The sequence below is a fragment of the Canis lupus genome, chromosome 37, assembly GCF_048164855.1.
Source record: "Canis lupus baileyi chromosome 37, mCanLup2.hap1, whole genome shotgun sequence".
Taxonomy (NCBI): Eukaryota; Metazoa; Chordata; class Mammalia; order Carnivora; family Canidae; genus Canis; species Canis lupus.
Genome location: NC_132874.1, coordinates 21,542,980 through 21,570,113, shown reverse-complemented (window position 1 = coordinate 21,570,113; position 27,134 = coordinate 21,542,980). Strand labels below are relative to the sequence as shown.

Below are 27,134 nucleotides of genomic sequence, written 5' to 3'. Positions count from 1 at the left end.
ATAATTATACTGTTACTGTGCCAACAACATTGACTAAAAGTAGATTTTAAAATGCCATTTTTATAAATGGTTTGTCTTAATTAGAATTCAGATTATGACTACTTTGCATTTGGTTGACATGGCTCTTAAATATTTTTCAGCTTTCTCTTTTTTTCCCCCTCATCCTATTCATTTATTGAAGGAATCAAATCGTTTGTCTTCTAGAATTTCTCCAGTATGGTCTGGCTGATTGTATCCTTGTAATATCGTATAACTTATCTTCCACTCCCCTATATTTACTACAAATTGATAATTACTAGATTTAGAGGCTTGTTAGATTTGCGTTCATCACTTTGGCAAGAACACTTGAGATAGTACTGTTTCCTTTCTGTTGTATCCTATCAGGAGCACCTGATGTCTGGTTGTGCTACTTACAGTGATGTTAATTAAGGTTGATTAGTAGATTCAGAAGTTATATCTATGAACATAGACAAAAAATTTTCTAGAGTATCAATTTAAAAATTTAGCAGTATATTAAGAGCAGGATCAAATGAAATGTATTTTAGGAATGCAAAGATGGTTCAACACTTGAAAATTTAATGTAACCTACATTAACATACAGCATCTCAGTAGGTGAAACACTTTAAAAAATCTACCTTCCTTTATTGATAAAAACTCTTAGGAAATTCTACTTAACCTTCCTCTAAACATAGTAATAATAGAATGTCGAAAGTAACCTAACTTTTAAAATTGGGAATAGATCAAGGTAGAAACCCTGGAAAGCAAGAAATAAAGCTATCCTTATGCACAAATAGGACTGCATAAAAATGGTAGACAAATTTTTAGAAATTATGGGTTCATCAGTAAGGTTAGACACAAGATAAATAATCAACTGTGTATATATATCAGGGTACTAATTTGAATATATAATTTTGAAAGATTGACAAGAGCACCAACACTATAACCACAAACTTAAAATATGCAAAATCTTAATGGAGAGAATTTTAAAGCTTTATTGGAGGAAATTTGAGAACCAAATAAATGGAGAAGTTCCATGCTTATGGATGGGAAGGCTTATAACTGTAATGTCCAGTTCTCCCAAATAAATCTATGAATTTGGAATCATTTTTATGAAAATCCCAACATCAGATGTTGTATTCTTCATTTTTTCTGCTGCCTTCTTCCTTCCCTGCCCCCTTTTTTGGGTTGTCGTTGTGTGATACTACTTCGTTTTGTAATTTGTATGGGAGAACTTTGTGCCAGGAATAGCCAAGATAGTTTTCAAATAGAACAAGGTAGAATGACTTAATGAACCAAATGCTTATTATAAGGTCATTTTAGACAATGTGGTATTGATGTTGGGAGCAAATAGTACATAAAAGTGAGTCATGTAGAAACTAGCAAGAAAGAAACAAAATTAGATTTCCTATCTCACACTGTACAGAAGCCATTTATATGTGTATCAAAGACTATCTTTATGACCTTGGGAAAGAGATGAGTTTTTTAAGCAAGACATCAGAACCAATAATTATAAAGAAAAAAACTGGATTTAGTCAAAATAAAACAATAACAACAAAAGTCTCATAAAAGCAACCATAAACAAATTGAAAAAGAGAATCCACAGAATGGGCAAAATATGTGAACAGGGCTTCACAGAAAAGGAAACCAGAATAAAAGATAAAGTTTTATAAGAATTCTGGGGCAGCCCTGGTGGCTCAGCGGTTTAGCGCCACCTTTGGCCCAGGGCGTGATCCTGGAGACCTGGGATCGAGTCCCACATCAGGCTCCCTGCATGGAGCCTGCTTCTCCCTCTCTCTGTGTCTCTCATGAATAAATAAATAAAATCTTAAAAAAAAATTCTGTTCTCACCGGTTATTGAGAAAGTATAAATTAAAACAAGTTAGCATTCTATGCTAGTCAGACTTTAAAATAGTAGTTTGCTGGTTGAGGGTGAAGAAACTGTGCTCATTTGGAGTATTAATGGTTAACCAGCCACTTCAGACAATTTAATACTATCTAGTTGACTTGAAAGTGCTTCTAACCATCTGATTTAATAATTTTTCTTCTAGATATATACTTTAGAAGAAGAGGTCATGTGCATGAAGAATTGTTAATAAGGATACTTGTTACATTGCTGTTTCTTAAAAAAACAACTCAAATGTGCATGAGAATGGATATGTAGCTGAGGGAATTATTCCTACTGTGGAATACTATATAGCCTTGATGAATGACCTAGATCTATATGTATGAATATGGATTAATTACAAAATCACTGATGAAGATTATAGAGTGTCTAGAGCTTAAAACTATGCAAAATAATATTGCTATTTAGACACACACAAGTAATATACTTCTTCAAAAATGTATGAGAATGATAAACATCAGATTTGAAATAGTTGTTACCTCTGAGAAGTGGACAGGAGATGGAATCACAGAGAGGTGCTCACTGGGTTTCAGCTGTATCATATTGCTTTAAAAAACAAAACCAAAACCCTGTATCACCTATAAAGTTGATCAGTTAGGTGGGCAGTCAAAATAATAGATAATCCACCACCACCACTCCCATTTTTCTGTATGGTTGAAATACTGCTTTTTGGGAGGCCAGAAAAAACATTGCCATGAAGTGAAGCAAGGGTAATCTATCTGGTAAGAAGTACTTATAATGAAGTATAGACTTTAAAATCATTATTGAAAGGCAAGCGCCGGGAGTATAAATCTGTTTGCAGCTGGAATGTCACACCACTACATCACCAGTACCAGAGCTAAGGGATCAATAATGGTAAAGCAGGATTCCACAGCCAGAACTGCTCCCGGACGTAAACAAAAACGGAAATACTCAAACTTCCTTTTGGTCCCATTCAGACTATATTTTCTGTGCTTCTTATTCAAGCAAGAGCCAGTCTTAGGATGTGGTTGGCTTTGGTCCTGCAGGTGAGCAGAATAATTAGGCAAAATCAGATTAATGCACCTTGAAGAGAAAATTTAAGCCTGATACATGGACAAGTCCTGAGCCTGTGTCGACCTACAGATTTTCTAAAATCAAATGGTGCCATTCTCCAGTTTTACTGCCAAACTTGTACTTGTATGGTTAATGCTAATCTTCTGAGCAACCCTAACTGTTAGTGCTGCTTTAGGGTGGCGTTCTTCTCTGGCATGTTAGCTGTATACCTGGTCCATGAGAAGGCAGCCAAAAATCAGAGTCTGAAGCAGTGTTTCAAAGACACAAAGCACTGCGGCTTGCTTCTCCAGAATCAGCAACTTTGCAATGACTAGTCACAGGTTTCAAGCAGCATCATGACCCCATACCACGTTTATGTGCATATGAAGAATTTGAAATTCTTCCAGATCACAACAGTCCTCAACCTTAAATTCTTTCCTCTCCCAGTTTCCACTCTATGAAGATGCACCCAGAGTACTGGTGTCTCTTTACCACAGGGCACGGCAGGACCCATCACTTCCCAGATCTGTCGAGTTCCCCCAGATGGAAGCCCATAGGCCCCAGCGATTTAGATCTTCTTTAATTTCTCTCAGTAATGCTTTGAAGATTTCAGTGTAAAATTCTTGAACTTCTTTCATTAAGTTGATTTCTAAGTATTTTTATTCTTTTTAATAGAGATTGCTTATTTTCATTTTTGGATTGTCCATTGCTAGCATATAGAAATACAATTGATTTTTATGTATTGGTTTTTAATTTTTAATAAATTTACAAAATTTTTATGTACTTCCTATATATCCTTCAACCTTGCTAAACTCACTTATTAGTTCTCATAGTTATTTTGTAGGTTTCTTAGCTTTTTCACACCGAATCACATCGTCTGCAATTAGAGACAATTTTCTTTCTTTCCAGTCTGTGTTTTTTGTGCTATGTAGAGCCTACAGGGAGTGGCAATAGGAGTGGTAAGAATAAACGTCTCCCTTTTAGTTCCTAGGATGTTTAGGGGAATGTCTTCAGCCTTTTACATTAAGGATGATATTAGCTGAGTTTTTGTAGATTTCCTTATCAGGTTAAGAAAGTTCCCTTCTACTTCTGCTTTGTTGAGAGTTTAGTCGTAAGTTTGTATTTTGTCAAATGCTTTATCTGTGGCCATTAAGGTGATCATGTGGCTTTTGTTCTATAGTCCATTAGTATGGTGTATTATTGCATTAGTTGATTTTCAGATTGCAACTGACCTACCTTGCATTTGGGGAATAAGTTTTGTAAGATGTTGTATACAGTCCTATATATATGTTTGTTGGTCAATTTGGTTTGGGATTTTTGTGTCTATGCTTATAAAAAATGCTGTTCCGTAGAGGGTGCCTTTTGTTTAGTTTTGTTTTTATGATGTCTTTGTTTGGCTTTACTGTTGGGTAATACTGGCCTCAGATAGAATGAGTTGGGAAGTGGTCTTTCCTATTTTGGGGCAGTGTTTTTATAGGATTTTTTTTTCTTTTTTTAAGACATTTTATGCAATTCATAACTGAAGCCATCTGAGCCTGTACTTTTCTTTGTGGGAAGACTTTACTAAATATACTTATTTACTTGCAAATCTATACAAATTTTCTCTTTCTTCTGGAGTCAGTTGTGATAATTTTTATCTTCCTGGGATATCTCCATTTCTTTCTTTTTTTTTTAAGATTTTATTTATTTATACATGAAAGATAGAGAGGCAGAGACACAGGCAGAGGGAGAAGCAGGCTCCATGCAGGGAGCCCAATATGGGACTCGATCCTGGTGTCCTGAGCCAAAGGCAGACACTCAACTGCTTAGCCACTCAGATGTCCTAGGATATCACCATTTCATCTAAGTTGCCTAATTTGTTGGCAGAGTTGTTCATAATACCTAGTATTTCCCTTGTAGTCCTTTGCTTAATTTCTGCCAGGTAGATAGTGATACCCTCTCTTTCATTTCTGATGTTACTTATTTGTGTTCTCTTCTTTTTTTAGTTGGTCTAGTTAAAGGTTTTATCAGTTTTATTGACCTGTTTGAAGAACTATCTTTTGGTTTCTTTGACGTTTTGGTTTGTTCTTGTTTTTGCTGTTGTATTGATTTCTGCTCACATCTTTATTATTTACTACCTTGTGCTTGCCTTGAGCTTAATTTTCTCTTGTTTTTGTTTCCCAAGGTGGAAATCTTAGATTATTGATTTTTTTTTTTTACTTTATTCTCTTCTAAATGGGTGTTTAAAGCTATAAAATTGCCTCTAAGCACTACATCAGCTGTTTCCCATAAGTTTTTCTATGTTTCCCATTTTCTTTCTATTCCAAATACTTTGATTTCCCTACACTTTTTTCTTGGACCCATTTTTAGAAATGTGTTGTTTGATGGCCAGTTTTGGAAAACTTCCAAAATTGATGATTTCTAATTTAATCCCTTGTCTGTGAACAAGATTTTTCTGTCTTTAGCTTTCATTAGTGTGACTATTAGGTGTCAAAGTAAGGATCTCTTTGTATATCTTTAATTCTTTCAAATTTATTAAAGCTTGTTGTGTGGCCTCAAACATGGTCTGTTTTACCTCAAACATGGTAAATGTTTGTGTGCACTTGGAAACAATATGTATCCTATTGTTCCTGGATGGATTTTTCAGTAAACGTCAGATAGTGCTGATAGATAGCATTCAGATTTTCTAGATCATAGCTGATTTTCTGTTTCATTCTATCAGTTACTGGTAGTTGTACTAAATCTCCAACTATAAACGTAGTATTGTCTATTTCTCCTTTCATGTATATTCATTTTTGCCTCATATATTTCAAGACTCTTTTAGATATATACATACATTCATAGTTATTATATCTTCCTGAAATATTACCCCTTTTCTCATAATAAAATGCTCCTTTCAGTCTCTGGTCATATTTCTTGGCTAAAAGTCTGTTTCCTCTAATACGAATACACTCTCCTGTGGTTACTATAGTCATGGTATATCTTTTTCTGCCCTTTTACTTGTATGCTCTTTTTTTTCTTTGAATCTAAAGTGAGTCTCTCATAGATAGTATATAGTTGCTTTTTAAAAAAATAAAATCTGGCTTGATAACCTCTGCTTTTTGTTAGGAGTGTCTAATTCTTTCATTGTGTAATTATTGATTTGGCTGGATTTAGTTTCTCAATCTGCTAGTTCTTTTCTGTTCATCTCTTGCTTTGTTCTTGTTTCTCCTTTCTGGTGTTCTCTTATGTTAAACTCTTTTTTTGCCCATACCACATTAATCTGTATGATTTTTTTTTAATCCGTATGATTTTTAAAACTATGTCTTTGGATTATTTGGTGATTGTTCTAAGGATTTTATATATATATGTATTTTTTTTTTAAAGATTTTATTTATTTATTCATGAGAGACACACAGAGAGAGAGAGAGAGGCAGAGACACAGGCAAAGGGAGGAGCAGGCTCCATGCAGGGAGCCTGACATAGGACTTGATCCCGGGTCTCCAGAATCACGCCCTGGACTGAAGGTGGTGGTAAACCGCTGAGCCACTGGGGCTGCCCTATAATATATATTTTAACTTCTCAAAATCTACTTACATTTAATACAATCAACATTTACATTTACACTTACATTTAATTCCAATCAACATATCACCTGTACTCCAGTATATCTCCATTTTCTCCCCCTTTGGGCTGTTAGAGTTCTGTATATTGTATATTGTTAGGTAGGTACAGTGCTATAACTTGTTTTATACAATTTTTGTTTCATTTAAAGAAATTGAGTAAAGAAAAATAATTTTTAATTAGTCTTTAATATTCACCCACATATTTACTATTTCCAGTGCTCTTCCTTTCTTTTCCTGGTTTTACATTGCTGTCTGGAGTCTTCTTCCTTTTAACCCATAAGATTTTTTGTAGTGTTGTTGGTTTTTTTTTGTTTTCCTTTTTCCAGACAGTTCTGCCAGCAGTGGATTTTCTCAGTATCATTTATTTGGGAATGTCTTTATTTTGCCTTCTTTTTTTTTTGTTTTGTTTTGTTTTGTTTTGTTTTGTTTTGTTTTGGAGGGTAATTTAGCTGGATATAAAATTCCTGGTTTCCTTATGGTGCTTTGTGTCATTCCCATTTTCTGTTTTCCATTGTTTCTAATGAAAAGCCAACTATTAATTATATTCTTATTCCCCAATACATGTTAACTTGTTATTTTCCTTGTTATTTTTCCTATTACTTCCAAGATATTTTTTGTTTTAGCTTCCATTGATTTATTATATCTCTGAAGAACTCTTTAATTGATATTAATTGGGTTCTGTTGAGCTTGAATCTATGAATAATTGCTTTTTATCATATTTGGAATATTTTCAGCCATTATTTAAAAAATATAGCACCATCTCTCTGTCTCTGTCTCTTTTTTTCTATCTTTTTTTCTCTCCTTCAATTTGGATAAAGTCTGTGTGATCTCTCAGTCTTCTTCCATCTCAGATCTGCTAGTGATTTTTTTCATTTCAGTTACTACTGTGTTTTTCAACTCTAGAATTTTTGTTTATTTGATAGTCTATTTCTTATTTCCTGTTTGAGTCATTTTCATCACTTTTTCTTTTCTTTACATGTGTTTTTTCCCAAGTCTTTAAATGTATTTATAATAATTGTAGTATTTTTCTGCTAAATCCAAATTATGGGACAACTGAAAGATGGTTTCCATGGACGGTTTTTACCTTAATGTGACTCCTATTTTCCTGGTGTTTTACGTTTATTTCAGGGTTTTAATTTTTTTCTGGGAATTTTTTTCATTTGTGTGTTTGTGTGTGTGTGTGTGTGTGTGTGTGTGTGTGTGTATGTATGTGTGAGAGAGAGAGAGAGAGAGAATGTTTTAAGCCACTTACCTGGGTGTAATCTGAGCAATCTTGTCAACCCTACATTGTGTGGCCACTGACTTCTCTGTTCCAACTATCTCCATCCCAGTTCTTATCTTTATTTTTGGCCAGACTTTATAGGGGCCAGTCTGCATAGTTTATCTGTGGGCCATGTTTTGGTTTAGACACCTCGAGCCCATAAGACTTCCACCCTCTGCATTCGATTTATGCTTGGTTTGGGAGTACATTCAAAGTTCAGACAGCTTTCAGGGCTACCCTAGGTTTTATTCTGTGCTAGTTCTCTTGAATGTCCACTGTATTTGGGGCATGTGGAGTGTTCATCAGACTCTTCAAGGCATGATCTCATTTCCAGAATCTCAGTCTCAGTTTAAATTTCTACCAGTTCCTCCATTCTGTCACATGCAGGACGCCAGCCTCTCACTAGGAGAGCTTCTGTTTCCTGGCTTGGGTTTTCTGCCCTTTGCTTCAAATCATGTCAGCCCCCTTGACAGCCAACCTGTAGGCTTTCGAGGCCAGCCCCATGGCGGTAGAACTACCGTGCTATTGGAGCAGTGGTGGGAGCAGCCCCAGGCAACAGGGCCACCAGCTTCCACTCTTACCCCAAGTTCAGCAATTCTTCATGGGTATATGTTTCTCAATCTGTTGTTTGCTTTTATTGGATTTCCAGAAGCCTGGAATGGTTTGACCACTTCCAAGTTTTATAGTGGTTTTTTTCAGTGGTAAGGATTTGTCAACCTTTCATTCCTCCAGAGCTGGAAGTCCCACTCTTCCAAGTCTGATTTAGTCCATTAAGATCAGTGGTGTGATCATTGACTCCTCTTTAAAATACTTGGCTTCTGGGAACCACTTTATTGGATCTCTTCCAACACCACTCCTTTATTCTTTCTTTGTAATCTCTGCTGGAGTCTTGTTCTGTCTTGTAAATGCGTATTTTAGGGCCCACTCCTCAAACGCCTTCCTTTTTTTCTTTATCCATCTTTATCTTTACTCCCTTCTTGATCTCAGATTTAATGACTTTTAATGCCTACAAATTCCAAATTTCTTTCTTTAGTATGCGTTCCAAATATGTAAATCAAATGGCCTATTCTGCTTCTGCTCTGAATGTCTTTAAAATGAACTCTTTTGTCTTCTCACATCCCAGTAAATGTCAACTCCACCTTTTCATTTACTCAGGCCAGGTATCTTGGTTAACCTTCACTTTTTGTGTTCTTTCATATCTTGCTTTCTGTCCATTAGGAAATCTTATTAGCACTCCTTTAAATTGGACTCCAAATGCAGCTACTTCTCACCAGCTGTACTGTATCACCACTCTAGTCCATGTGACACCTTCTTTCACTGGATTATCACAGTAGCCTACCAGTCATTCTTCCTTGTTTCCACAGGGTTGCTGAACTTATAATTCTGAGATGTAAAATAGGTACCATCTGCCCAAAACCTTTCCATGGCTTCCATCTTACTGAAAGCAAACCCCAAATATATACTTCCTACAGGGCACTAAATAATCCCTTCCCCACCCTCTATCCCCACCTCTAGCATTCTTGTACTGGTCTTCTCCATTTATCCCTTGTTAGCTCCACTTCAGCCTTGCTGGCCTTCTTGCTGTTCCTCACTCACGCAGCAGTGGCTCACCTCCTCCTGAACAACCTCTCTACCATAACCCTGTCCTCTTCCTGTGTTTTTTTTTTCTTTTTAGCACTTAAATATGTGTAACATCTTCCATATCTATTTAGCCTGACTTTTTCACTTGAATGTAAAATAGTAGAAATACTGTTTTTGGTATCCTCCTGTGTCCTCAGCAAAAGAAGCAGCCAGATGTAGGGTCTCCATATATATTGGTAGCATTGTTGGGATTGACTATGATTAGTGGAACTGGATTTTAGAATCCATTCAGTTCAGGGGCCTCCAGCCAGACTGTCAGGGTCTCTAAATCAGAATCTCTTATTTAGCAGATCTCAAAGTGAGTTTGTCCAACTTAGTTAAAATCTGCATATATTGACTACTACTTCCATGATAGTTTGTAGCTTGTTACGGTTTTGTATAAAAGTTACATTTGGCAGTGTTGTGTCTACCCTTAAATAGCCTTATCTAGATGGGGCTTTGGAGGATATATAAAAGAGTACTTTCTCGCAAAAAAAAAAAAAAAAAAACCCAACCTGGTTCATGCTGTCTCTAATGTTCATGCTAACCCTAACCCTAACCAAAGTTCCTGTTACCCCTTTGCACTGACCTTGAGTATTCCTCATTGGCATTCTGACAGATGCTACTGGGAGCCTGCATTGTGGAACTGGAATATGACTACCATAATAGCACCTGGGATCTCTGTGCAGGAGTTGAGATTTTGGGTTTTGGCCAAAGCAATTATATTCTGGTTCTTAAATGCTTTATTTGTTTTTCATTGGTCTAAGTATGTGTGTGCAAGTATATTCCTGTGTAGTTTTAATAGTCTTTTATGGGCTATAGAACAGTTTTGCTGCATTTCATCCCAGAGTGGGTTGTATTCCTCTGGTGGATGTACTCATAGCTTGAGCAGAGGACTTAGGTTTTCAACACAAAGGTACCTTCTTCATGAGTCATCTTGTAGTATATGGGATTTTCATCAAACTATCAGTGAAATCTGTCACAGATGTTACTTTTACTATGTGCCCGGTATATTCCAAAATTATTTAACTTAATTTTGGTAGGTTTTGGCTTTTTTGGTAAAACATTTAGATTTAAAAGTTCACACTTCGGCAAGGTTTTTATAATTTTTTTTTTTTTTAGGTTTTTATAATTTAAAGTACACGGAAGCTTGCCTATATACCATTGTCATTTCTAATTTTGCTGTTTTGTTATGAAAATAGGACCAGATTCCCAGCCTCAGAAATCTTGGTTTATCTATTTTGAGTTCCTGAACAGTTTCATCTTTGTCTCTATTCATTTAATAAAGCCAGACAGTAAAGCATAGCAGCAAACATTCTGACTCAGAACAGAAATTTCTTTATTATTTCTTCAAGCTCCCTCTTTAGCATTTTTGGTTTGTGTTGTCAGTGGAAACAACAAATGCTTTATTCTATTTTGAGGTATCTGAAGAGTAATACAGTTGTTATGAATATGTTTTTATAGGTTTTCAGTTGTAGCAGCTGTGCACGAAAAGTTCTCATTCAGCCTTGTTTATACATTACACACATATAGATCTGATTCAGTTTGTGATTTGTTTGTCAAGTATGCAAGAAGCAAGTGGTTTTATTTGTACCAGATACCATCCTACTCTTATTCAGAACAAAACACCAGAAATGTGACTTACTGGTAAGATTTCTAAATGACTTAACCTTCAAACATTTTTTAATCCATTTTTACTTGTGTAAAGTCGCATAAGAAAAAATGGATAGATGTGGTGAGTGTTGCCACTTACAGCCAAAGGAATCACTTTACTCTGTGTATAGATAGAATTCTGAATCTCACGTTAAGGAGGAAGAGGATGGGTACATAGGACCTCCGCACACCTTCATGTGTATGTACTGAGAGGCATCACGTTGCTGGAGTATCTGGTATTCTTATGGGAGGGGGAAGGTGTGGACCGTGATGATAACTGTTCCGTACATTTTTGTTGGGGCAGGTGGAAATCCACATTTACTAACAACCTAAATCATAGCATTTCTCCTTTGTTTTTGGTCAGAAGATTGACTTACATTTAACCCTTTGGGAAACACGGCCACTGAAAATTCTTACACCTTGATTCTACCTCCTTCAAGAATAAATTGATGAAGACCGAATAACACAGGATTTTACCAGTCATTATTGAAAGAATTCAGAGCTGAGATTCAGTGTGCCTATGGGCACCCATCTCCCGGTGAGCAGGGCTCTGAGAGCCTGGTGGAAGCCATCGAGGAGATGCCTTCTCCCGGCGAGGGCCAGGGGTGGGAGGGTGATCACAGACTCGAGCCTGCAGATTTCACCTCATCTGTTCCCCTGTGTGTGCCCCACGAGCGCCCCGGAGCATGTCTTCAGTTAGTTCCTTGAGTTTATTCCTTAACTAAATTCTCACATACAGAGGAAGATTGTTGACAACCCTTCTTGACGTTCATTGTTAAATTGCCCTCCATAAAATAACACATGCACCCCCTTAGCAGTTAAGAAAGTAGCTTCTTCACACCCTCGTAAGCCTGACCGACAGAAGTGACATCTTACCTTGGTGAGGTTAAACGTTGTCATAGGCTTATTGCCGTTTGTATTTTCATATACGAATTGCTTACTCACAGTTCTGCACCTGCTTTATCACAGTGCTGACCTTACTGATTTGAAAGGGCTTTTTCTGCAGTAAGATTAATAGCCTCTTAATCTGTACTTTCCATAGCTTGTCAGTTTTATTTGATGGTGATTCTGTAGATATATACACCTATATATATCCAGTCACATGTTTTCAGTGCTTCTGTTCAGACCTGCCACTGCCAGCTTTGGGCTGAAGCTTGGCAGGACCTTCCCTACTCTTCTGCCCTGGGAACCAGCGGGCTCTGCCCAGGGCGGGAAGCTCTGCCCGGGAGGAGGCAGCAGCGGTTGCAGATGTTTTCTGCCAGAAGCATCTTTTCATTCCCTGACTCATCCCAGGCTGAGAGCCGCCTAGGTTTTTTCCTGTTAAGTTTGTTCAATGAGGTATGACTCCCATGCGATAAAGGCCTAAATGTACAGCTAGATGAATTTTAACAAACACGTATACCTGTGGCACCCCCGTCTTGCTAGAGACAGAGAGAACATTTTCACCACTTTAGTTCCTTGTGCCTCCATCCATCCCCCTCTTCGCACCCCACTGCGGCCCCCACCCCAGCCACAAACGGCCACTGTTGCACAGGTGGGTTTTGCTTCTTCTGGGGCCCTATACAAGTGGAACCACATAGGACAGATCCCGTTGGGTCTCATGTCCTCTGCTCAGCCTGATGTTTGGATTCATCCGCGTTGCTACATGAATCCGTGGTAGTGCTCTTCTATTGGGAGCGGCAGTCCGTGGCGTGAGTATGCTTCCTTGTGTGCCTGCACTCTGCAGGGTTTCCTGGCCCTCACCTCGGGCTGCTGTGGACATTCTTGCATAAGGCTTACTGTTGCCCTTTGTTCCCATTTCTCTTGGGTACAATACCTAGGAAGAGAATTGCTGAGGTAGGAAGCGCCAGTTTTCCAGAGTGTTTGTGACATTTTCCATACTCGCCAGCAGAGTTTGAGAGTCCCAGGTGTTCTGCATCCTCATCAACATTTACCCTTGTTTTAATTTTAGCCAGCAGAGTCAGTCTTGAATTTAGGTAACATAAGCCGTCCAACTTTGTGCTGCTTTTTCAAGATTGTCCTGGCTATGTATAAAACTTTGGAGTCAGCTTTTTCAATTTCTATTAAAAAGCTTTGGGGGTGTTTTTATTGGGATTATGTTGCATCTGTATCAGTTTTGGAAAAATAGACAACTAAATTATATTGAGTCTGCCAACAGACACGTCTCTCAATTTAGAAGTATTCAATTTCTGTCCACCATGTTTTGTCATGTTCAGTATAGGTGTTTTAGGCATTTTTATTAAATATATTCATATTAATTTTGCTTTTTGATTATATTATAAATGGAGTTTTTTCCATTTTCTTATCATTTACTACTGTTATATAGAAATTCATAACATTCATTTGGATTTTTAAAATTTAATCCTGTGACTTTACTGAATTCACTTCTTTTTCCTAGTAGTTTATAGATTCCTTTATTTCTGAGTTTTTAAAATCAAGAATCAACATTGACTTTTTCTCGCGATTTTTTAATTACAAAAAAGTTTTAGACATCTAAGATGAAAGAATTTTACAGAGATCATTCATATGCCTAGTACATGTTCTTCCACAAACATTTTATTTTTTGGCCTGTTCTCCATCCATCATCTCATTTGTTGACACATTTCAAAGTAAACGCTGACTTCAGGGCATTTCCCTATACAAAACTTGATTAGCATGCATTTCATTAACTAGAATTTCGTATTGTTTATAGCTTTTTTCCTTTGATATAAAATTTTCTAACCATGCGATGCACCAGTCTTAAATACGATACCATTTGCTGAGCTTATTAATAATAACAAAGGCACAGACATACCTGTGTACTCCAGAAGTGCTTATTAAGCTAGAAAGCTGTCACCGCAGGAAGTTCTCTGATGCTCCCCCTTAATCCCCCAATCAATTCCCCACCAACCTTTGTTTTGCTTTCATTTTTTTTAACAGGGTATGGGGTTTGTTTGTTTGTTTGTGGCCTGTTTAAGAATTTCCATTTAAATGGAATTATGCAATGAGTATTCTTTTGAGTAAGACTTTCTCATTTAGCATGTTTTTGAGGCTCAGCTATGTTCTTGTATGCATCACTAGTTGAATGCTTTCTTTTGTTAGAAGATACTGTCTGTACTTACCACACTGTGTCCAGTCACTTGGTGGAACTTTGGGCTCTCTCTGGTTTGGGGCCATTATGAACCAAGCTGCTATAAATAGCTTTGTACAAATCTTTTGCAGACCTATGTTTTCATTCCTTTTGAGTGAGTAATTAGGATTAGAATTACTGGATCATTGGCTAGGTATTTGTTTAGTTTTATAAAATGCTGTCAGACCTTTTACCAAAATGGCTGTACCATTTTAAAATCTTCCCAACAGTGTGTGAATATCTCAGTTGGTCATCATTGGTGTGTTTTCATGTTGGCCATTTTAATGGGTGTGTAGTATCTCATATTTTTTAATCTATCTGTTCCTCAAGAATGATGATATTCATCACTTTTCACTGTGTTTATTGGCCATTATCATGTCTTCTTTTGGAAATGCGTGCCCAGAACTTTTGCCCGCTTCTTAATTCTATTTTGTCGTCATTGAATGATAAGAATCCTTTATTAGACATTGGGACCAGTCCTTGAAGATATCTTTATGGACAGTATCTCCAATATATGACTTGTTTATACATTTTGTCATCATGGTGTTTTGATGAAGTCTGGTTTATCAGTTTTCTTTCTTTCAGGTTAGTGCTTTTTTATCACCTAAGGAAGCTTTGCCTCGAAGCCAAGTCACAAAGTTGACATCCTACAGCTTTTATAATTAAACTTGTAATAAATCTTGAATCAATTTCTGTGTATAGAAGTTGTGATAACAGTTGTGATTCACTTTTTTTTTTTTTTTTTAACCTATAGATAACCAGTATCGCAGCACCAATTACTGGAAGGACTCAACCAAATAGATTGCTTTGGAAGCTTTTCCTACCAAAAATAAATGAATGAATGAATCTATGGTCATATCAGTGAGAGTCTACTTCGGGCTCCCTTGCTATCTGCTCTATGTCAGTGATCTCTCTGTAGGCCTTGTATCAGGACCATACTCTTTGAAATCTGTTGCTTTATGGTAGTAGGTCTCAAAGTAATGCTGTACAGCTACTTTTTTCTTTTCAAGATTCCCTAGGGTTTCTTTTCAGGTTGTTGCTTTTCTATGTGAATATTAAAATCTTCTTGGCAGTTTACACACAAAAGTTTACTGGGATTATTATTGAGATTGTCTGAATTTGAGATGCATTTGAGAACATTTATTGTTTAACAATATTCTTTTAATTCATGAACATCTTTTCTTTTGGTTTTATTGAAAGAGAATTGACATACAGCATTGTATACGTCTAAAGTGCACAGGGCAACCCCAGTGGCTCAGCAGTTTAGCGCCGTCGTGAACCCAGGGCATGATCCTGGGGACCCGGGATTGGGTCCCACATCGGGCTCCCTGCATGGAGCCTGCTTCTCCCTCTGCCTGTGTCTCTGCCTCTCTCTCTCTCCATGTCTCTCGTGATTAAATAAATTAAAAAAAAGTGTAAAGTGCACAGCATAATGACCTGATGTATATTTTGCAAAATGATTACCACAGTAAGTTAACATCCATCATCTCATATAGATACAAAAAAGGAGAAAAAAATTCTTTTCCATGTGATGAGAACTATTAGGATCTACTCTCTTAGCAGCTGTCAAATGATACCATACAGCAGTGTTAACTAGTCACGTTGTACATTAAATCACCAGTACTTATTTATCTTATAACTGGAAGTTTATACCTTTTGGCCACCTTCATCCAGTTCCTGCACCTCCCTCACCCCCTGCCTTGAACATCATTTAGGGATGTTTGTGTAGAGGACAACAGTAGTTTCTCCCACCAGCAGTTGGGGCAAGCACACTCACTGTCCATCATAAAAAAAAACTCAGCTTCCCAAGCTCAATATTCCTCTCATAACATAAACATTGTATGGCCCTCGTGTGTCATCCTGTGGAACTGGGGCTCGGGGAACTGTAAAAAGAAGATGCTGGTACTCTGACTATTCAAATTGCTGTGAGTAGCAGAAGTCCTCTTATCTGTGACTCTGGAGTCTCTTGCCTCCTCCCACATCCATGAAACTGGCAGGCTCACTTGTTAGCTTGCAAATAGTGTAAAATCACAAACCAGTCGCAGTTCTTAACAGTTTCAGTTATGGTGACAGGAAGCTGACAAGGATGTGGTTTTCTCAAAGGGAAGGATGAAAGCCTCCTGGGTCAGTTGAAGAGATTTGAGGGAAATCCATGAAGATCAGTAGCTTGACATGTTGACCAGCTCCTCAACCTGGCAATAAATGGTTGTCTACTTCATTGTGGGAGGTGATTGCACACTGACCTCCTTGCTACGTGGTCACATTGGATCACAGCTGCCAAACACTGCTCTGATTATTGTACCTCCTTCCTGGACAGGAGGACATCCTCACTGGTTTGATGGGCAGACGGTACTGGCCCTTCTCGAATGGTTAAAGGACCGAAAGTCACAACCTCGATGGGCAGAAAGCAGGTGGATTGTTAGGACTTTGGCTGGTTCTCTTGGGAGATGAGGGGTTGGGACTTGTTAAAGCAGGAACAGCGAGGAAGCCCTGCTGCACCGTTTCTCCAACACTGTCATGCCACCATCAGGTCTATCGGGAGGTGACAGTAAAAGGCTCAGGTTTTTTTTTTGTTTGTTCAGTGGGTTCTGGCTGCCAGAGGGGTAGGTTTGGCCCTCTTGGAGATTTCCCAGAGACAGACAAATACCAGTGGGAAAATATTGATGATACAATGACTGGTATTCCTGGGGTTTTGACTGCCCCAAATTGGATTTCTAGTGTTGATGAAGGTGACCCACTAAGGAGTGAGAAGCCCTAAAAGTTGGAGATAAATTGTTGCCATCAGCCTCTCTGCCTGGAAAATTCTCCCCTGGCCTTTCTGCTAAAACCATGTAAGATGTCAGGACAGTGGAGCATCGAATAGCCATAGTTTAGTCACACGCCGTGAAATTGCTGCTCAGCAAGTCAGGCTTGAATCAACCAAAATGTGCAGACTGGCCCCAGCCAGATGAGACTGCTGAAATCAGTGATGTCAGTGATGGCCTTGCCACCTGGTAAAGGGCTTCATTACAATGGACTGAAAACACTAGAAGTGTGGTTGAGCCAGGAGGAGCTGCCGTGCTACTCGAATGTGCTTACTTACCAATACAGCACCTTTCCCTCTCTCTGCACCCCTGACCCTCTCTCCACCTCTGCTTGGACCCCAGCTGCTTTAGGGGAAGATGTTTAGGGGTCTGACCAAGCCCTGCCTGTCCTCAAAGGGGATTGCATACACATCCACCCCATATTCTAGGAACTTTGGACAGGGGAGGAGCTCAAACATTTTTAAATCTCTTGAGTACAGCCACCCAAGTCACCATCCTGTCCAGTCTTGCAGGAGTAGGTGGGACCTGAATTCAGCTGATGGGCTTTGGTCAAGCTTTGTACAATGGGGGAAGAAGTTAACGTGACCTCTTGGGTAGAGCGCATTGGGTCAGTTCAGTGTCCTGTTGCTATATATCGGAATCTGTTGTGGGAATTGATGTGTTGGTACTACAGGCTTCCCTATCCTGTAAGTTTCAGGGAGGAGTCTCCCAATCAGAAGGAACTTTGTGTAGATTGTAGTACATCTTTGGGGGTATGTAAGTTCCTCTGCAGATTGCCCATAGTGAGTAGGTTAGGATTTAGACTGACTGCCCTTGCCCTCTGGAATCACAGCTTTCACTCTATGGGTAGTGTCCTGGTAGGCATGTCAGAGGCCTCGGTCTCAAAAGCCTTGCCTGCAGTATCACCACCAGCAAGAGTGACTGACTCCCAACAAAATTGAGAGGTCTACTTGCTTTGTAAAGTAGCAACTTTATGGGCAGACTCATGGTTTGGACCCCCGTGTGCACTCAACAATAATTTTTCTCTCTTTAACCCCCACATGAGAAAGGAAGTCCAGTGCTTTATTGAGCTTTGGAGGTTGGAGACAGTGCATGCCTCACTTGGGCATTATTCTACTTGGTCCATTATATAGGCCAACTTGCAAATCAGCATCCTCTGAGGCCAAGTCTAGCAGGTTGTGTTGGAAGCTGTCCAGAGGTCTGCAGCTGTCTTGGCTGCAGGTACACCCCTTTTGAAAGGCAGCTAGCTTGTTCTCACCTTGCTGCCAGGCCCTCGTCGAAATTGAATGCCTGTGCCATGGAGGTCTTGTAAGTCTCAGGCCCAATACTCTAATTTTGAGTGGTGAATTTGGAATCAGTGACTACCCCAATGGGAAGGGCCCAACAGGCCTGGATTGTTCAACGGAAATGCCGTATTGAAGAACTAGATGCCTGGTCCCAGTGGCACGTTAGCTTTATGTGAAAAGTGGAAGGAACCTGTATCCCCCGCTCCTTCACCCTAACCCAAGCCACTGGCTCAGTAGGATCCTTGATTCGCAGAGTTCCCTGAGATGCCAAGCCTGGTTCACTCATGGTTCAGTTGAGCTGAAAACTGATGGTGCTTCATCCGCATCACCTGCTCTTGAGATGGGAAGCGGTTGCTCTGCTCAGTAGGCAAACCTCAGGGCGGTGCTCAGTGCTCTGCTCAGTTCTGCCCTTGGTGAACCCTGTGAGATGTGGACTGGCTCCTGGGCTGTGGCTTAGCCTTCGGTCTGCCACTTGGAAAATTCTGGACTGTTTTGAGTCACTCATGTAGTTGCTCATGTAGACACCCCTGGTAAGTGCCTGCTGTCTGATGAGACCAGCTGGAATCAAGCTGCTGGTTAAGCCGGCACCATCTAGGCTGTCATTGTGCCAGACATGACAACACATCTGCCATCACAGACTGGAGGCCTTATAAAAGCTCTCCTGTTTCTGGTGCACACGTGACCACTGCATGTCCAACATAACGATTCCTGCCAAACATTTACCTAATTGCCTGACAGGGGACCCATATCACATGGGCCTTTGCCCCACCTGCCTCTTGGCAGGCTGATTACATGGGACGTTTGAGCCTTACTCAGAGCTAATGGGTGCCTCCCGACTCTGGACACTTTCACTTATGATGTTGCTGTTCTAGTGCGACTGGCCAGCTTTGGCCATACCTAGTGACCTGTGAAACTAATCTGTGCCATATTTTCAGCCTCCCAGACCATGTGCAGTCTGACATCAGTATACCTTTATCTCCAGTGCCACTTAGTAATAGACTTACCATTAAGGCATTCAGTGGGCCTTCCATGTTCCCTACCATCCACAGATAGCATATGGCATCAGGGGGAATTGGACTAGGCTCTTCGAAACCCATGCAGAAAGGTTTCTGACTCTGTCTCCTTCATCTCATCCCCTCCTACTCTAAACATAGCAAAGCAATTGGATCACTGAATATAGGTTTCCCCAGGAAGGGATCATTTCATCTTAGCCGCTACCTGGGTTTTGATTAGGACAAAAGTTATGAGACGTTTTTTATATATCCATTTCAAAAATTCTAGATTCCATCCTTGATCATTCATGGGTATCTTTTTTCCCATAACAGCAACTGCAGACTGCTTTGGGTGACAGCCGAGCCAATGGGGATTTAGGGAATTTGAATTTAATTCTGCTCTAGCCACCTGAATTAATTGTCTTGCTGGACTTATAGGGGGAACCTAGATTATTAGGATAACGACCACTTATTTTAATCCTGCTGCTCACTGAGTTACCAACAGGGTCCACATTGGCCAAGGTGGAAGACTGTGTGAGCTGCAGAAAAATGCCCTCACTTCTCCTGTACCTGGCCCTTCATTGCAGAGGTCTGGGTGTGGGTAAGGTGTGATTGACAAGCAGGTGCCGTAATAGGAACATGTGGTGTTGGAGGGAAGGCACCAGTGCTGACACTTGGGGAAGAGAGCTGGGTGTGGTTCTCTCAAATTTTTGCAAGGGACTGCTCTCAGGCGGTCCCTCCGAAAACCAAGGACAAGATAATTATTTTAACTGAACCGTAAGCCATAACAAACTGAAAAGCTGTGTTGGAGGCACTTTCAGTGTATGGAAGGGCCACTTGGAGGAACCCCAGTCACCGAAAACAATACTTTCCAGGACCAACATGTGCACCATTGGGACTGTATTTGTATAAAATCCAGAAATTAACATGTTTCTCTCCCACACACGTGGTGACTTAGACCCTGAGGGTGGTCACTGAAGACTTAGAAGTGGTTAAAGAAAAGCAGCCAGTAGGTCATAGAACCCTCATAAGACTGTGGAGATCTCCAAAATGAGGCTACTCTTGATTACTCAGAGCAAATTGCTGGAGGGATAATTGACTTACTATTTCCTGCAGAGAGTTAGCCCTACTATGAGAGCCATAGAAAAAGTAGTAGGAAATTTGTTGCTGGCTTTCTCTGAAGTGAGCAGTAAAAATGCCTTGGCCCTGGAAGATGTTCAAGTCAGCCTCAGCTCACTGGCCGGGGTTGTATGGATGCTAGAATTGCTCTGGATTTCCTCCTTGTGGGCGAAGACAGAGCTTATGCAATTACTAATGCGTCCCGTTGTACCTGTATTAATGCCCCAGAGCAAGAGGAAAAATCAATTCAGAAACTTAAGGAGAAAGCCACGTGGCTTTTTGAGATAGATCCTAATTGTTTATGGGATTTGTTCAGCCACCTGGGTCCAGGACACTGGAGGCCTGGTTAAAGACAAGACCGCCGGGTAGCTCATTCTGATGCTTGGAGTCCTACAGATAGTAGCTTTAATTAAGTGCTGTGTGAGATAAATTGAATGGATTTGGTCCCAGCCTCTAATGGTCAGATTGATCACAGCAGCTGATGGAGTGGTATACTTAGGAAAATGTGCCAGAAGCCAAGACAGTGTGAATACAAGGGGTAGAGAGCGTTGGTGCACAGTTCTCGAGGGATCTCTTGCATTTCCTTATGTCTTGGGAACAGAGACTGCGAGTTTGTCCCAGACCCTTTTCAATAATATTGGTATAGCAAACAGTCTTGGAGACACAGTGGCTCCTTTCAGACCTTAGGGTAGATTTGCTGACAGCTTTGGATGATCAAGGAAGGGTAGGCATCCTAACTGACCGTTGAAAGATTTTGGTTTCCCAGGCTGAGAGTTACGCTCCTGTCTTGCCTGCCTACTGGATGAGCAGCTGTCACCTGGCCCTCTTTCTATTGCCCTGTAGGAACTGGGGCTCAGATGACTGGCACCACCAAATGCTGATACTCTGACAATTGCTATTGCTCTTGCTCTCTCAGTAATAGAGTATTTCTTCTCTGATGAGAAGCATTAGAGCATCCATGAAAATGTCAAAAGCTGACTCAGCAGATTGTAAATAGGTAAAATTTCAGTAAAAATTCTTAGTTATTGGAGGTCTGTTGCAAAAAATTCTTCCAACTCTGCTTTCTCTGAAAATAATATTTTCTTTAAACAGCTTTTATGAGATTAATTCACCTTCTAAACAGTTCACCCATTTAAATTGTACAGTTCAGGGCAGCCTGGGTGGCTCAGAGGTTTAGCACAGCCTTCGGCCCAGGGCGTGGTCCTGGAGACCTGGGATCGAGTCCCACGTTGGGCTCCCTGCGTGGAGCCTGCTTCTCTCTTTGCCTGTGTCTTTGCCTCTCTTTCTCTCTCTCTCTCTCTCTCTCTGTGTGTCTCATGAATAAATAAAATCTTTTTTAAAAAATTGTACATTTCATTGGCTGTGGTTTATACAGTGTTGCATCCATCACCACAGTCCATTTTAGACCATTTTCATCACTTCAGAAAGAAACCCATATCCACTAGCTGTCACCTGCTTATACGCCCACCTGCATGGCCTTCTCTCCCCACCATTGCCCCCCATTCCAGCCCTAAGCAGCCACTAATTTGTTGTCTGTCTCTAAAATCACCTGTTCTGGACATTTCTTAGAAATGAAATCATATAATTTATGGCCTCTTGTGACTGGCTTCTTTTACTTGGCCTAATATTTTCAGGGTTTATCCATATTGTAGTATGTGACAAGTACTTCATTTCTTTTTACAGCTGAATATTAATCCCTCATGTAGACACATATGTATTATTTGGTTTATCTAGTCTTCAGTTAATGGACTTTTGGGTTGTTTGTACCTGTTTACTATTAACAAATAATGCTGCTATAAACATTTATATACAAGTTTTGCTGGGGACAGAAGTTTCCTTTCTCTTGGGTGGATACCTAAAAGTGAAATCGCTAGGTCATATGGTAACTGTATATTTAACTTTTGGGGGATCTGGGGTGCCTGGGTGGCTCGGTGGTTTAGTGCCTGCCTTCCTCCCAGGGCGTGATCCTAGAGTCCCGGGATCGAGTTCCGCATTGGGCTCCCTGCATGGAGTCTGCTTCTCCCTCTGCCTATGTCTCTGCCTCTCTCTATGTGTGTCTCATGAATAAATAAATAAAATCTTTTTTAAAAAAAAAACTTTTGGGGGAATCTGACAGATTGTTTTTACAAAATGACTGCCCCATTTTACATTCCCACAAGCAGCATATAAGGTTCATTTCCTCTACATACTTGCCAACACTTGTCTTTTTTATATAGCCATCCTAATTGAGTATGAAGTGGTGTCTCCTTGTGGTTATGATACACGTTTCCCTGCTGGCTAATGATGCTGAACATCTTTTCGTGTGCCTGCTGCCCATTTGTACATCCTCTTTGGAGAAATCTCTATTCAGATCCTTTGTCATTGTTAAACTGGCTTATCTTTTTATTATTGAGGTGTAAGACCTTTTGTATCAATATAGGTCTCTTACCAGTTATAATTTGCAAAAACTCTGTCCTATTTTGTGCGTTGTCTTTTCACTTTCTTGATGGGGTCCTTTGAAGCACAGAAGTGTTTCATTTTGATGTCCAGTTTATTCTTTTGTTGCTTTTGCTTTTGGTGTCATGTCTAAGAAATCATTGACTGATCCAGTTTAATAATTTTAACTCTTACAAATAAATCTTCGATCCATTTGAGTTAAATTTTGCATATGGTATGAGGTAAGAGTCCAACTTGATCTTTTGCATGGGGATATCTAGCTGTGCCAGCATTATTTGTCAAGGACTGTTCTTTCCCCCATTGAACGGTCTTGGCACCTTTGTAGAAACCATTTGACTTATACAAAACCATTACACAAGGGCTTATTTCTGGGCTCTCGCTCTCTCTTTCTCTTTCTCTTTTTTTAAGATTTCATTTATTTATTTGGGAGAGAGAGAGAGAACGAATGGGAAGCAGAGAGAGGGAGAAAGAGACTCCCCGCTGAGCAGGGAGCCTGATGTGGGGCTCAGATCCCAGGACCCTGAGATCATGACCTGAGCCGAAGGCAGACGCTTAACCAACTGAGTCACCCAGGCTCCCCTGGGCTCTCTTTTCTATCCCATTGGTCTCTATACCTGTCTGTATGCCAGTTTCACACTATTTTAATTACTATAGATTTGTAGTAATTTTTGACCTATAGAAGTGTGAGTCTAACTTTTTTTTTTTAAGATTATTGTTCTTCCTTTTGAAGAGCTATATAGTCCCTTGCAATTCCATAAAGATTTTAGGATTAGCGTGCCACTTTCTCCAAAGAAGTCATCTGGAATTTTACTAGGGATTACATTGAATGTTTAGGTTAATTTGGGAAATACAATAATAGTAATATTGTTACGTATCCTGATCCATGAACATGCAGTTTCTTCCCATTTCATTAGGTCTTTAATTTGTTTCAACAATGTTTTATAAATTAAATGTTTCCATGTAACAGATTAGTACCTTTTTTTGCTGAATTTATCCCTAAGTATTTTTTCCTTTTGATGCTATTTTGAATGGACCTGTTTTCTTTATTTCGTATTTGGTTTGATCATTGCTACTATATACAATGAATTCAGTATACTGGTATACAATTTAGTTTTGTATTCTACGATCTCGCTGAACTTGTTTGTTTTAATAGTTTTTATTGGACTCCTTACCATTTTTCTGTATCATGTCATTTGCAAGTAGAGATAATTTTACTTCTTCCTTTTCAGTGTGGATGCTTTTTTATTTCTTGCCTAATTATCCAGCAAGAGCTCTAGTATAATTGTCGTGTAGATATGGCAAGAGTACATACACATCCTTGTCTTCCTGATCTTAGGGGGGAAAGCATTCAATCTTCCACCATTGTGTGTGATGTTAGTTCTATGGTTTTTGTAGATGCCTTTATCAGGTTAAGGAAACTTCTGTTTCTATTTCTAATTTATCGTGAAGTGCTATTAAATTTTCTCAAGTGCTTGTTCTTCATCTGTTGAAATGAGATGTGATTTTTTTTTCTCTTTATCCTATTAATGTATAGCAAATTAAATTAATGAATTGGTTTTCAGATGTTAAGTCAACCTTGAATTCCTGGGATAAATCCTTCCTGACCATGATGATTTTTTTTTTTTACATATTGCTGGATTCAACTGCTCATATTTTGCTGAGGATTTCTGTGTCTAAATTTGTAAAAGATACTGATCTCTAGTTTCTTATTATGTCTTGGCTTTGTTATCAAGGTAATACTGGCCTCATAGAATGAGTTGTGAAGTGTTCTCTCTTCTAATTATTCAAAGAGTTGGTCTTAATCTTTCCTTTAAAAATTTGGTAGAATTCACCAGAAAAGCAATCTGGTCCTCCTGCGCTTTTTCTTTGTGGGAAGTTTTTGTTTCATTTTGTTTTTGTTGTTGGTTTTGTGTTTTGGTTTGGTTTGGTTTTTTTACACATTCGATCTTTTTGTTATAGGTCTATTTAGATTTTTTAAGTCTGCTTCATGAGTCTCTGTCTTTCCTGGAATTTATTCGTTTCATGTAAGTTATCCAAATTGGTGTTCACGGTATTAGAATTCTTTTTATTTCTCTGCTTTTGGTAGTTACCTTTTTCATTTTAATAATTGGAGTGTTCTCTTTTTTCTTGATTAGCCTAACAAGTTCAGTAAATTTGTTGATCTTTTCAAGGAAACTAGTTGTGTTGATTTTTTTATATTGCTTTCTTATTCTTTGTTCCATGAATGTCTACTCTAATTTTATTATTTACTTCTTTTTGCATGCTTTGGCTTTAGTTTGCTCTTTTTCCAGTGTCTATCTTTTCTTTCTTTTTCTTTTCTTTTCTTTTCTTTTCTTTTTTCTTTTCTTTTCTATTTTATTTTATTTCTTTTCTTTTCTTTTCTTTTCTTTTCTTTTCTTTTCTTTTCTTTTCTTTTCTTTTCTTTTTTCTTTTCTTTCTCCATCCATCCATCCATCCATCCATCCATCCATCCATCATGATGGGGAGGGACAGAGGGAGAGGGACAAACAGATTCTGTGCTGAGCATGGAAATGATGCCTGCCTCAGTCAGTCCCAGGACCTGAGACCTGAGCCAAAAATCAAGAGTCTGACGCTTAACTGACTGAGCCACCCAGATGCCCTTTCCAGTGTCTTAAGGTGGATGGTTAGGTTATTGATTTTAAATTTTTCTTCTTGGGACACCTGGGTGGCTCACTGGTTGAGCATCTGCTTTTGGCTCAGGTCATGATCCCGGGGTCCTGGGGTCTAGTCCCGGATCAGGCTGCCCCAGGAAACCTGTTTCTCTCTCTGCCTATGTCTCTCTCTCTCTCTCATGAATAAATAAATAAAATCCTTTTTAAAAAATTCTTTTTGGGCAGCCCGGGTGACTCAGCGGTTTAGTGCCACCTTCAGCCCAGGGTGTGATCCTGGAGACCTGGAATCAAGTCCCACATTGGGCTCCCTGTATGGAGCCTGGTTCTCCCTCTGCCTGTGTCTCTTCCTCTCTCTCTCTCTCTCTCTCTCTCTCTCTCTCTGTGTGTCTCATGAATAAAGAAATAAAATCTTTTAAAAAAAAATTCTTCTTTTTCAATGTAGGCATATGCAACTATAAATTTCCCTCTCATTACTGTGTGTTGTGTTTTTGTATTACTTATCTTGAGGGACTTTCTAATTTCCCTTGTGATTTCTTCCTTGTCCCACATTAGTAAGTTTCTCAAATTTTTCTGTTAATTTTCATTTTCACTCCATTTTATTGGCGATAAGACTTTGTATGACTTCAATCTTCAGATTTATTGAGGCTCATGTTCTGGGCTGGCATATGGTCCCTGCTGGGGAATGTTCCATGTGTGCTTAAAGGAATTACATTGTGCTGTTGTTGAGCAGAGTGTTCCCTGGATGTCTGCTGGGTGTTGTTCTGGACTTCTGTTACCTTGTTGATCTTCTGTGTATTTTGCCCATTACTGAATGTGGGAGTTGAAGTCTCCAACTCTTACTGTTGAATTGTCATTTCTCTTCTTACTCTTCTGTCAATCTTAGCTTTGTGTATTTTTTGGCTCTCACTAGATATGCTTGTAACAATTACATATTTCTGTATGTTGTAGATCTAGCAGTGCAACTGTATATGTGTTGTTTTATAGAGTTGCTCTTTATGTAAGAAGAAGGCAGAAAAATGGGCATTTTGAACTTTAAGAATTACATAATTATCTCTACTGGTCCTTATTGGGCTTTTGTGTGTGAATTCTGGCTTATATCTGTTTACAGCCTGAAAAACTTCCATGGGTATTTTTTGCAAAGCAGGTCTGCTAACAACAAATTTTATTTTTATTTATCTGGGAGTATCTTTATTTTGTTTTCATTTTGGGTGAGGAAGTGGTTTGTAGACTTTTATTTTAGAGCAGTTTTAAGATTCACGGCAAAATTGAGCAGAAAGAACAGACTGTTCCCATATACTTCCTGCCCCTACACATGAACGGGTCTGCCCCACGTCATGGTCATCCCTGACCAGAGTGGTGCCATTGTCACAGTCAATGAACCTGCACTGACCAGCCATATCACACCCAGTCTACAGTTTACGTTAGGGTTCACTCTTGGCCTTGTACATGCACTGGGTTTTGATAAATCTGTAATGACATTTATCTACCATTCTAGGATCATAGAGAATAATTTCACTGCTGTAAAACTCTTCTGGTTTCACCTGTTCGTTCCTCTGTCCACACTAACTGACCTTTTTACAGTCTCTACAGTTTTACCTTTTCCAGAATTGTTGTACAGTTGGAACCACACAGAAAAACTTTTCTGTTTTTTTGGTTTTTTGTTTTTTGTTTTTTTATTCAAGAGAGACACACAGAGAGAGGCAGAGGCAGAGGGAGAAGC

General features: G+C 39.2%; 1 protein-coding gene and 1 long non-coding RNA gene across 8 annotated transcripts in view; both read left to right on the top strand.

Moving 5' to 3' along the window:
* The window catches only part of CDYL (chromodomain Y like), a 230,733-nt gene that overhangs the window by 126,035 nt on the left and 77,564 nt on the right, over window positions 1-27,134 (top strand). The gene's annotated exons all lie outside the window — the stretch shown is intronic.
* Window positions 11,414-14,990, top strand: LOC140626297 (uncharacterized). Its single transcript, XR_012025478.1, has 2 exons — window positions 11,414-11,573; window positions 14,899-14,990. It is a non-coding gene; the product is annotated as an uncharacterized lncRNA (long non-coding RNA).